Raw genomic sequence first — 12,361 nt, 5'->3', positions numbered from 1 at the left:
TTGCATTATTGGGTTTCTTCGAACTACAGTTCTCCTCTCGAGTGTCATTTTCACAGCGTTTCAGTTGATGTAATCTCTGACCTTCTTTAGGTATATCTTAAATTCTCGAATGTTTTTGTCAAACTCAGGAATCTGCACGGAATTTCTAATGAATCCTTTATTTAATTTAACTTAATAATTAATTTGAGTGGATAAAGTGCTTGATAAAATTCAGTTGTAAAATGTTACACTCTTCTGGAGGCTGAAGGTTCAATCCCGAGTGTGGGTGACACTCCAAATACAATTGTGAATTACTTAGGCCCATCTATTCTGTCATAGCTGAAGAAATGAGAGCATGCTACTTCTGTGGATTAAATAAAGGGGTCCGTTCAAAATTCCATGTAGATTGTCGAGTTTGATAAGATATAGCAGAAGGAGGTCGGAGGTTACATCGACCGAAACGTTGTGAAAACCAAACACTGTTTGAGAATGTGTTTGAGAATTTGGTTACATTGCACACTTCGTCTGTACATGAGTGATTTAGATGGTTGGTGAGAGGGCAAATAATGGTTCAAAAAATATTTTTCTCTATGTGTAAATGTTGTTTCCTTCCTCATGATTATTTTTGTAAATAATTTTTTTTTTTAACAAATTAGAGATCATCTAAGTAAGATCAAGTTGCAAAGTGAATGCGATATTTTGGCAAGTGTTTAGCATAGGGTGTTGGTTCACGAGGGAGGAGAGAAAAACAATTGTTTTCACACGTGGCAGCACGATCCCGAACAACGAACGACGAAATTGTCCATGTGATCCGACACGACCCTGAACAACTCCATCAACTCAAACCCGAACACCTCCATTGATTCGATAGGACACGATACCGAGCAACATCGTCGATTCAATTTCGAACACCTCCATACATTCAATAGGACACGATCCCGAACATTACCATCGATTCAAACCTGAACACCTACATTGATTTGAATTTATATATATATATATATATATTATTTTTAAAACAGTAATCTACGTACACGCGTGTTTCGAGGTAACTACCTCTCATCAGTATAGCTCGACTGTTTCTAGGGATCGAACTTCAGACCATGTTTACCACAGTCCCTAGAAACAGTTGAGTTACGCTGATGAGAGGTAGTTACCTCGAAACACGTGTGTACGTAGATTACTGTTTTAAAAATAATAAATAAATAAAAATATTATATACGTCCAAACAAATTATTCGCGACTTTCTAAGTAAATAAAAAAAAATGAGCTTCGAGGCGAAGCCACTATTAACCGTATTTATCGTTGGAAAAAAAAAACAAAAAACAAATCTAAATCAATATATATATATATATATATATATATATATATATATATATAAAATAGCATATGAAATTGAGTAATATATAAAGAATTAAATTTATGGAGAACTAGAATATTTATTTATCCCAAACACAATCCCGAACAATACTGTCGATTCCAACACAATCCCGCACAACACTGTCGATTCGAACCCAGACACACCTGTTGATTCGATAGGACACAATCCTGAACAACACCGTCGATTCTAACTTGAATAGTTCTGATGATTCGACGATACGATCTCGAACAACTCTGTTGATTTTAACCCGAACATCTCCAATGATTCGTTATGACATGGTACCAGAGCAACCTTGACAAGTTAATCGGCGAATGACTGTTATCGACTTTTTTATATCTCTTGGACGAACTAATTTTGGCTTGGGAGATTTACTATAACATCACAATGTATTCTGAAATCCTTTAGCTTTGTTAAAATTGAACTTGTAGCCAGTTTGTCTATTAATTCTGTTACAGTTGTAAAGTTTTTATTAATATATATATATATATATATATATATATAGTGCAAAACTTTGAAATTCAAAGACTTAAATTTTTTCTTTTTTATAACTTTTGTTTATTTCATCCTGGATTTCTTAATTACAGCCGTTTCGTTAATGGGATGGCAATTTTATGATTTTATGTGTCCATAAAAATTTCCTGTCCTCACCAACTCGTCAAATGTTGTTTCCATTTGACGTTATCAACAAAAATTTTATTTTGTACATGATGGTGTTTGGGAAAAACAAATTTCATCCCCACGTTGCTACATGTCAGCCATCTTGGGTGTCATGCTAAAATAAGTTTCTGTTTTCAACCATAATTTCGTACACAATAACTCTGTTAATTTTTAGTCTACAGACTCGAAATTTGATGTACAGGGTACTGAGATTTGGGAACATCTATGTGATCGATTTTCGGCCAGAAATTTGGCTGTTAAGGGGTCAAAGTTCAACGATTTGATCTTTGAGAACTCTACCAAACTCCTCCGATAATTTTGGGTCTAAACACTTGAAATTTTAGATATAGGTTCCTTGGACATGAATCTAACTTAATAATTTGATTTGAGCCCTAAACAATAAATGTTAAGGGGTCATAATAGGCGTCAAAGTTTAAAAAAATTAACCGTCTTGTTTTTTTTTTTTTTTTTTTTTTTTTGCTCAGTATACACCTCCAAACATCTGGGCAACGCCGGGCATCAATGCTAGTCTATATATCTATAATAGTGAACGTGTCTGTTTCTCTCTGTCTGCCTGTCTGCCTGACTGTCTGTGTGTTTGTGTACATTTCCCTACGCAATAACTCTGTCAATTTTTAGTCTACAGACTCGCAATTTGATATATAGGGTACTGAGATTTGGGAAAATCTTTGTAATCAGTTTTCGGTCGGAAATTTGGCTGTTAAGGGGTCAAAGTTCAACAATTTGACCTTTGAGAACTCTACCAAACTCCTCCGACAATTTTGGGTCTAAACACTTGAAATTTTACATATAGGCTCCTGGACATGGATCTAACTTAATAACTTGATTTGAGCCCAAAACAAATGTTAATAGGAGTCAAAGTTTAAAAAATTTATCGCTTTTTTTTTTTTTTTTTTTGCTCAACATACACCTCTAAACACTCGGGCAGCGCCGGGCTGAAATAGTATTTTAAAAGCCTGTAAAAACTGGGGATTTTTACAACTGCCAACTAGCAGGTGTTTGATACTTATTCTGGCGAAAACCTAATAACAACTACAGGAAACAGAAATTCACAAATTACATGGCTTTTTGTGGTCTTTAGTCAGGTTTATCAGTCCATGTCGGAATCACTTCAATATGTTTTCTCCTCGGAATTTGCTTTTGTTGGGTTGTTACTATTCAATTAAACAGCGTTATCTATTCGTTGACTAGAGAATCGTAAGGCAACAGGTGTACAATAGTTGTAAAAGGTGAATGAATGACTCTACACTGAATAAAGGTAAGATCTGACGTAGTTGCTGCAGCAAAGGAACTGCAAGCAACCATATATTTTGAAAAACAAAAAACAAAAAAGAATTGTAATCAGTAATTGTCTTGGAATCAGGGCCAAATATTGGAATCATCTCATCACATATAAAAAAAAAAATATATATATATATATAAGTCTGTGGACCTTGCTTGATTGCATCTTCAACGATAGGACGATTCCATCTTTTAAAAAAGGATGAGAGATGAATTTATATATATATATATATATATATATATATATATATATATATATATATATATATATATATATAGGTGTGGCTCAGAGGCAAAGACATGAGGATGGAGAGTTGTATGTTTTGGTTTCGATTCTAGCTGATGCCACCCAAGTCATATATATATATATATATATATATATATATATATATATATATATATATATATATATATATATATATTGTTTTTATCTCACTACTATATATTACGTTTAATATAATAATCGATAGATAATTGTCTCTATAATAATAAATGCGTAATCTGCATGAATTAAAATATCATATCTAAGCATATCTTTATCGTTTCATTCGGAAAAACTACCAGAAATACATGTTGCTTCAACAGAAAAGCGTGAGTTGTGTTATTTCTTGTCATTGTTCCTTGTTAGACTTGGAGTTTACGATCTGTGTGGGCCCTACTTGTTAAAACGTGTGTAATGGTGCAATATTAATGCAAGAAACGTTAATATCTGTGTGTAGAAACGAAATAAAAATGGAGGTATTTGACGTCTGAAAGAGAATACCTGTCAGAAGTATAAATAAAACACTACGGTATAATACAACTTTCGTTTTCCTTTGTTTACAAAGTCATTTGAGAATGACCATAAACCCCATTCCCCAATTTTCCCCCACTCTAAAACAAAATGGAGTCTGCAGTTGTGAAGCGTCAAGGAGGGTGGTAAGACCGATGAAGGAAAGCACTAACCAGGCCTCCACTGGATAAATGCAAAGAAGACTGGGATTTAGAAGAAGCTTGTTGTCACCCAAATTCAAAAGCTCGCTACCCGCAAGAACACTCAATATGAAAATGCGAAATTAAATCCACCAGAATGCATTCAGTCATTTTAACCGTTTGCTGACATCTTCCTATTTACTTGGCTCCACACGAGGGCAGAGTTAGACACAAGGTTGAGTTTTAATATGAGGAAAATCCAGCTCCCCAAAATAGGGCATTCTGGATAGGAAAAAAAAAAAAATTGTCTCGTTCATGAAGGATTTCTTCCCCATTAACTGAGGACAGAAAAGGTGAAGTGTAGCATCAATTAGCCAACAAACTTGATTTCTTAAGCAATTGAAAAAATTGTCGATATTTACCTAAACGCAAAAGAGCGATTATGGTCTGTTTTTAAATTGTATTTTACACCTCCTTAGAGGTGTCCAGAAATTGCGGTTGGCACCACGTGGGTACCATCGCGGGGTATTGGGAATAGTTTTCAACTAGCAATAACAACGCCTCGGGTAATCCTCATTGGCTGCCGTATCGCCTCTGCGCAAAGCTGAAGTTTTCTCAGCCACAAATGTATTATATATCAGCGTCTGTATACTACACCCATCGCTCCCATCATTTTCTTTTTATGTATTAATTAAATCTTTTCATCAGATAAATTTATTTTAAGCTGATCTTAGTCACTACATAAGTATTCTATAAAGTTTTCCAAACAATTGTATTCATTTTAATGGATGTTAAGTATTTAAAATTGTTTTTTGTTTATTAAATATTAACAATCCGTGAAATTGTGTTTCTAACGTCCTTGACCTTCACACTTGTTGCTTTATCACCAACTGCTTCCTTATGCTGAATTGGTACCACTCCCTTCTTTGTGGCTCTTTAACTTTTGGGTTAAAAAAAAAAAACGGAGACATTATTTTGGACTCTAGATAATTTTTCGATTCTTTCTTCATAATACAACCAATGTATGTATTGATTGTAATTTGAAAAGCTATAAAAGTTTCTTCTGTTGTAAGAGAAGGGGGGGGGGCAATGAAAAAACAAAACTGTCGGAATTTCTTTCTAAACGTATTATTTATGGTTGAACTAGTGAAACCAGAAGTAAAGTCTAGTTTTAATCTTGCCACTCGTAACTTAATGTTCATTCATTTGCTTTAAATAATTCCACTATTAATATTTTTTTTTTTTTTTTTACATGGAGTTCACCACTTATCAAGGCCCAATGGCCACCCAGGGATAACGGTTATTTTGTGTACAGTAATCAAAGGGATAGTGTAGCAATAGTATTGGAGAATTGGTAAGGTGTCATTACTTAGAGGGGGGGGGGCGGTTCATCAGGAATTTGTTTGTGTTGGACTTGAAGACATCCAGGTTGAAGTCAGGAGGGAAACAGGGAAGTGGAACAGAGTTCCACAGGCGCGCAGTTCTAAGAAAGAAGCTTTGTTCATGGAATCTATGTTTTGATTTAGGCACAGATAGGGAGTGGGGAAAATTGACGGTGGTTTCAGCTAGTCGGGTGTTTTTGAGAAAGATTGGTGAGGGGGGACCAGAGAATGGAGCTCAGACGAGCACCTGCCATGGAAATAACGATAGAACAATGACAGGCTCGCTACATCTCTTCTGTGGGAAAGAGGTTGCAGGGTAGAGAAAATGGGCATCCCCCACCAAGCCACAGAGTCTATTTTGTACTCCGTCAAGGCAGGATAGGCTGTTTTTTGCAGCCCCCGCCTAGATGTGGCAGCAGTACTCCATCTTTGGACGTACTTGGCTCTTATATAGATAGAGAATTGCATCATTAGTGAGATATCTTCTTGAGCGGTAGAAGGATCCCACCATTTTCCCAGCGACCTTGGCCACAGACTTGATGTATGTGTTCCATTTAAGATCAGGTGTAAAGGTCAAACCCAGGAGCTTATCAAATCCTGGGGCCTCCCTTAGACGAGAGCCATCAATTTCAATTGATGCCAGATGGGGATCAGAGCGTTTATGATGTAGAGATAGGAGCTTGGTCTTAGATGCATTAAAGGTAACCAGCCACCTCTTTCCCCACTGTACCACTTGCTCAAGATCAGAAGAGAGAGAATCAGAGAGAACATCATCATTTACGGCCTTTGATGTGTTGCCATAGATGGTCGTGTCATCAGCATAGATGTCAACGAAAGATTTTAGTATGTGTTTTGGGAGATCATTGATGTAGATCAGGAAGAGAGTTGGGCCCAGTATGGACCCCTGAGGGACTCCAGCATTAATACTGTGGGCCTCTGATTTCTGCCATCAACCACTACTCTTATGAGCCTATCTGAGAGAAATGACTTAATGATAGAGAAAACATTTTCAGTTATACCGTAGCTGGAAATCTTGTGTAGTAGGCCTTTATGCCAAACCTTATCGAAGGCCTTTGATATGTCAAGAGCAATTGCCCTTGAAATGAAACCTTTGTCAAGAGATTCACTAATCCTATGTTATATAACCATTAGCACATCTGCTGTAGATCTAGCAGAGCAGAAACCATTTGCGTGTCGCTAAGGAGGTTATTTCTGCTGAGGTGGTTGACTACTTCTCTATTTATTGTGGATTCCAGCAACTTACTCATGACACACAGGAGACTTATTGGTCTGTACTGAGAGGGGGATGACTTATCACCTGAATTCTTAAATACAGGGCATACTGATGAAGTTTTCTAGGGTGTTGGAAAGCACTTCTCCTTAAGGCAACGCTTAAACAGTTTGGAAAGTATGGGGGCAAGTTCTGGTTGTAATTTTTTTAACACTATAATTGGAATACCATCGGGACCAGTTGCTTTACTGGAGTCAAGGTTCTTGATTAGCTTGGCGACCTCACGCACAGATATTTGTATGTTGCATAGCGTGTTGTCTGTTATAGGAGGGAATATGGGGAGTTGATGGCCTTCGTCACACAGGGTAGAATTTGCTGCAAAGTTTTTGGCAAATAGTTTGGCCTTGTCGGATGCTGTCGAGATAACCTCTGGTCCATTGATAATGGTTGGGATAGAGCGCAGGTTTCTGTTCAAGATCCTATTTGCTATTTGCCAGAACTGGTGGGAACCAAGCCACTGCTCAGCTACTTTGGACTTAACGGATTGCACATATAGTTCTCTTGCATTTTTTATTATTCTTTTACAGTGGTTGCTGGCGGTTCTGAAAGCATCTTTAGTCTCAGTGCATCTATTACGTTGGTAGCTATGGAAAAAGTGATTTCTGTGTGCGATGGCAGCAGCATATTCGGGGGAGAACTATGGCTGGCTGTCAGGTTTTTGTTGGAATTTTTTGGATGGTATGAATTGGCCTATGCCTACAAGTAACCATTCGGTCAAATCTGATACTATAGAGGACACATCCTTTTTAAACATGGAATGGAGAGGGAGATCAGATATGAATGTACGGAAGCTATCCCAGTCCGCCATAGAGTATCGGTATACAGTACGGTGGAGGGGTACGTCTGTAGATTTATTATATTTCATTTTTATCTTAACTGATACGACGCAGTGGTCGGAGGATCCCAGAGGAGATAGAACGGAACATGAGCATAGCTTAGGGGAAGTAGATAGAAAAAGGTCTAGGAGGCTTGCGAACTGACCGGTACTATCGGGCACACGGGTGGGCTCGCGGACAATCTGAATGAGGCCATAGGCAATGGCAAAATCATGACAGAACCTCCCCTCCTCATCAGTCTTATTTGAGTGGCTCAGCCATTCCACATTGTGGACATTGAAGTCACCGCAAATGTGAATGTTAGCCGAGGGATGAGCAGACAGGATGTGGTCAATTTTTTCTGATATACTCTTAAAGACAGTAACTCCACTGTTGTTGGGGCGATAGAGGGCAAATATAAATGCGGTGGTGTAAGCAAGTGCAACCCGGAAGCACGTATAAGGTAGATTAGGGTCTTCTCTGGAGATATCCCTGCCACATGGGAAGCCATCTTTAATGTAGACACATATTCCATGCCCGTGGCGATCTTGGGGGTCAGATTTAGATGTTAGGTTAGAGTATCCTTTAATTATGAACTCATCTAGGGAGGTGGTCGGCCCTATTCCAGTTTTGCTTAGAAAGAATATGTCAGGTTTTGTCTCCTGTAATTGGGTTTCAACCTCTGGAAGGTTAGAACGTAGACCCCTGATGTTGGAGAAGGAGATATGGTAGTAGGGGTCTACGTAGGAGGATGGGGTTCTAGGTTTAAACACCTTTTCTGATGGGACGACCTGACTCTATTTCACCTCTCTATATGTCCAAAATCAGCTGTGCTCTGCTATCTCAATTTGAGCTCGACCGTTTCAAATTTCTTATCTAAAGACTGTTTTTTTGTTATCTACGTTTTGGTTTAATTTTCCAGTGATTTTAGGTTTTTATGAGAAGAATTATCAAACAGGTTGTCGATTTTAAATATTTGATGCATATTGTAGGAAATCACGAAAACATGTCTACTCCTGACATGAATGGATCCAGATATTCCAACCAATTGTTAGCGGAGTAAAAGGTGGCCATGGTGAAGTAGATATCATCATTTGCCGACGATCAGGAAATGCAAAGCTCAAATCAAATCTAGTTGGTTTTATAGTACAACTTCCAAAACGGACGTTTATGTGGTACCTGATTTTTGAAAGAATTAGGTAAGTCAATGCCAACAACAGAATTGATTCAATAAAAAAAAAGTTGTATCATGCTGATCCATTCGATATTTACCACATTCTTCATGCGTTTTAGAAAAAGAGAAGAAAAAATTACTTAGTTTTTGTACCCAAATTCACTAACCTCAAAGTCAGAACAGCAATCTACACGGGAGAAAGTTAAAAATCTGGAATACTGCAAGAGACAAATTATAATCCTATGTCGATTATCTGGAACACCAGTCCACATGGAACAAATGCAATATTTTTTGTTCAGGTAGATTATAATTAAAGTCAATGGAGATGAATACTGCAGTTTGTACATACATTGTGATCATTTAAATATTTCTAATTGACGTTGTCATCGAATGATGAAGACTATTTTCATCTGGGAAAAATTGAAGGAATATTAAATTTGACACATGCCCTCGTATTTTTATGGGAAGCTGTTTATCTCTGCCCATCAATAGATAGGCGTTGTGTTGCTTTCAAATAGCTTTTTCTTTAGTCTGTCATGCTTATGTTGGAAATAGCGATTTTATTTTTGATCTGTTACGCCCATGTTTAAAATGGTACGGTCTTTATTTAGCTATACTTAAATTTGAAATAACATTTTCTGTAGTTTGTCAGTATTATATAGGAGATAACTCTTTTTTAGCCTATTATGCTTAAGTTTCAAATAACGTTTTTGCTGTTCTGTAACATTTAAGGATCCATGCCACAGTGGTTAAAGTATGTGGAAAAATCAATTGTAAAAGTGATATTTGCCTGAAGGTTGAAGGTTCAATTCTTAGTGTGAGTGATCGAAAAATTCAATTGCAAATTACTTAGGACCTTTATGCAGTCATGGCTGACGGAACAAGAGCATGCTACCCCCATGAAGTCTATAAAGGGTTCCATTGGAAATTCCGTCCAAATTCCGGAGTTTGACAAACATTCCAGAGTTCGACAAGAAGGTCAGATGTTACATCAATCGAAACGTTGTGAAAATCACATTCAAGATGAGAACAGTAGTCCGATGAATCCAAATAATACGAATCCCCATCTTAAAAATCCAGAAACGTCAGCATTTTCTTTGGTCTGTCATGCTTAAGTTTTTAATAACGTTTTTGTTATTCTCTTACATTTAAGTTTGTAATAGCATTTCTCTGGGTCTGCCATGCTTAAGGTTGAAACAGCATTTATTTAGTCTGTCTTACATTTAAATCTATATAGCTATAAAAGTGAAATTGTTCCCGTGTGTGTGTCTGTGTGTGTACATTTCCCTACTAAACGACTCTGTAAATTTTCAGTCTACAGACTGGAGTTTGACATAAGGGGTATCGAGATTTGGGAAAATCTTTTTAATCGGTTATTAGCCAGAAATTTGGCTGTTAAGGGGTCAAAGTTCAACGATTTGTCCTTTGAAAACTCTACCAAACTCCTCCTCCAATTTTGGGTCTAAACACTTGAAATTTTAGATGTAGGTTACTTGGACATGGATTAAACTCTTTAATTTGATTTGATCCCAAAACAATAAATGTTAAGGGATCAAAATTGGGGTCAAAGTAAAAAAGAATTTGACCTGTGCAGTCTTTACCAGCCAATTTTTGGTCTAAACATTTGAAATTTTACATAAAGTGTATTCAGACATAGGGCAAGCTTTTTAGTTGGTTTTGGGCCGAAAATTTGATTGCCAAGAGTTCAAAAGATTTGACCTTTGCGGTCTCTAGCAAACTATTCAGCCAATTTTGGGTTTGAACATTTGAAATTTTGCATAAAGAGTATTCAGGCATACAGCAAGCTTTTTAATCAGTTTTTGGGTGAAAATTTGTTTATCGAAGTTGAAAGAGTCTCTTCCAAACCTCTCTACCAATTTTAGGTCTAAATAATTGAAATTTTAGATGTAGGTTACCTGGACATTAAGCAAACATTTTAATATATACATACATATGCACATAAACTTATGAACAGTACATAGGGCTGAGCAAAGCCGGGCTGAACTGCTAGTAATAGATGAAACTGCTGTATCGGTCAGTCCGTTCACCTCAGGCTAAAATAGCATTTCCATCACTAATCATCCAGAGGGAATGGATGCATCTTAATAAAATCCTTTCTTGCGTTTAACTTATTCATCAGAGAATTAAAATAAAACAAAGAGAACTGAGAATAAGACTGCGACATTAAAGAGCGGTCGTGAAGTGATTCATTTTTTTTTGTCCCCCCTCTCTCTTACAACAGAAGAAACTTTTATAGCTTTTCAAATTACAATCAATACATACATTGGTTGTATTATGAAGAAAGAATCGAAAAATTATCTAGAGTCCAAAATAATGCCTCCGTTTTTTTTTAACCCCAAAAGTTAAAGAACCACGAAGAAGGGAGTGGTACCAATTCAGCATAAGGAAGCAGCTGGTGATAAAGCGACAAGTGTGAAGGTCAAGGACGTTAGAAACACAATTTCACGGATTGTTAATATTTAATAAACAAAAAACAATTTTAAATACTTAACATTCATTAAAATGAATACAATTGTTTGGAAAACTTTACAGAATACTTATGTAGTGACTAAGATCAGCTTAAAATAAATTTATCTGATAAAAAGATTTAATTAATACATAAAAAGAAAATGATGGGAGCGATGGGTGTAGTATACAGACGCTGATATATAATACATTTGTGGCTGAGAAAACTTCAGCTTTGCGCAGAGGCGATACGGCAGCCAATGAGGATTACCCGAGGCGTTGTTATTGCTAGTTGAAAACTATTCCCAATACCCCGCGATGGTACCCACGTGGTGCCAACCGCAATTTCTGGACACCTCTAAGGAGGTGTAAAATACAATTAAAAACAGACCATAATCGCTCTTGTGCGTTTAGGTAAATATCGATAATTTTTTTCAATTGCTTAAGAAATCAAGTTTGTTGGCTAATTGATGCTACACTTCACCTTTTCTGTCCTCAGTTAATGGGGAAGAAATCCTTCATGAACGAGACAATTTTTTTTTTTTTCCTATCCAGCGTGCCCTATTTTGGGGAGCTGGATTTTCCTCACATTAAAACTCAATCTTGTGTCTAACTCTGCCCTCGTGTGGAGGCAAGTAAATAGGAAGATGTCAGCAAATGGTTAAAATGACTGAATGCATTCTGGTGGATTTAATTTCGCATTCTCATATTGAGTGTTCTTGCGGGTAGCGAGCTTTGGAATTTGGGTGACAACAAGCTTCTTCTAAATCCCAGTCTTCTTTGCATTTATCCAGTGGAAGTCTGGTGAGTGCTTTCCTTCATCGGTCTTACCACCCTCCTTGACGCTTCACAACTGCAGACTCCATTTTGTTTTAGAGTTGGGGAATGTGGTTTATAGTCATCCCCGTCACTGCACCTTTGTTTTCCATGCTAGTACTAGCTAAATTACTCATTCACCATAATACTGCACACACACCGGGGGTCGTCCTACTTACGATTCCC

At 37.0% G+C, this 12,361-nt stretch overlaps 1 protein-coding gene and 2 non-coding genes across 4 annotated transcripts in view; 2 read left to right on the top strand and 1 right to left on the bottom strand.

Moving 5' to 3' along the window:
- The window catches only part of LOC145284891 (WW domain-containing oxidoreductase-like), an 820,745-nt gene that overhangs the window by 338,041 nt on the left and 470,343 nt on the right, over positions 1 to 12,361 (top strand). The window lies entirely within an intron of this gene.
- Positions 4,702 to 4,837, bottom strand: LOC145285432 (U4 spliceosomal RNA). The gene has a single exon (XR_013869058.1). It is a non-coding gene; the product is annotated as a U4 spliceosomal RNA (small nuclear RNA).
- LOC145285431 (U4 spliceosomal RNA) lies at positions 11,591 to 11,726 on the top strand. The gene has a single exon (XR_013869057.1). It is a non-coding gene; the product is annotated as a U4 spliceosomal RNA (small nuclear RNA).

Source organism: Euprymna scolopes, chromosome 9 (assembly GCF_053919585.1).
Source record: "Euprymna scolopes isolate OS-2025 chromosome 9, ASM5391958v1, whole genome shotgun sequence".
Classification (NCBI taxonomy): domain Eukaryota; kingdom Metazoa; phylum Mollusca; class Cephalopoda; order Sepiida; family Sepiolidae; genus Euprymna; species Euprymna scolopes.
The sequence above is the reverse complement of the archived record's forward strand: the minus strand, read 5'-3'. Positions and strand labels throughout refer to the sequence as shown.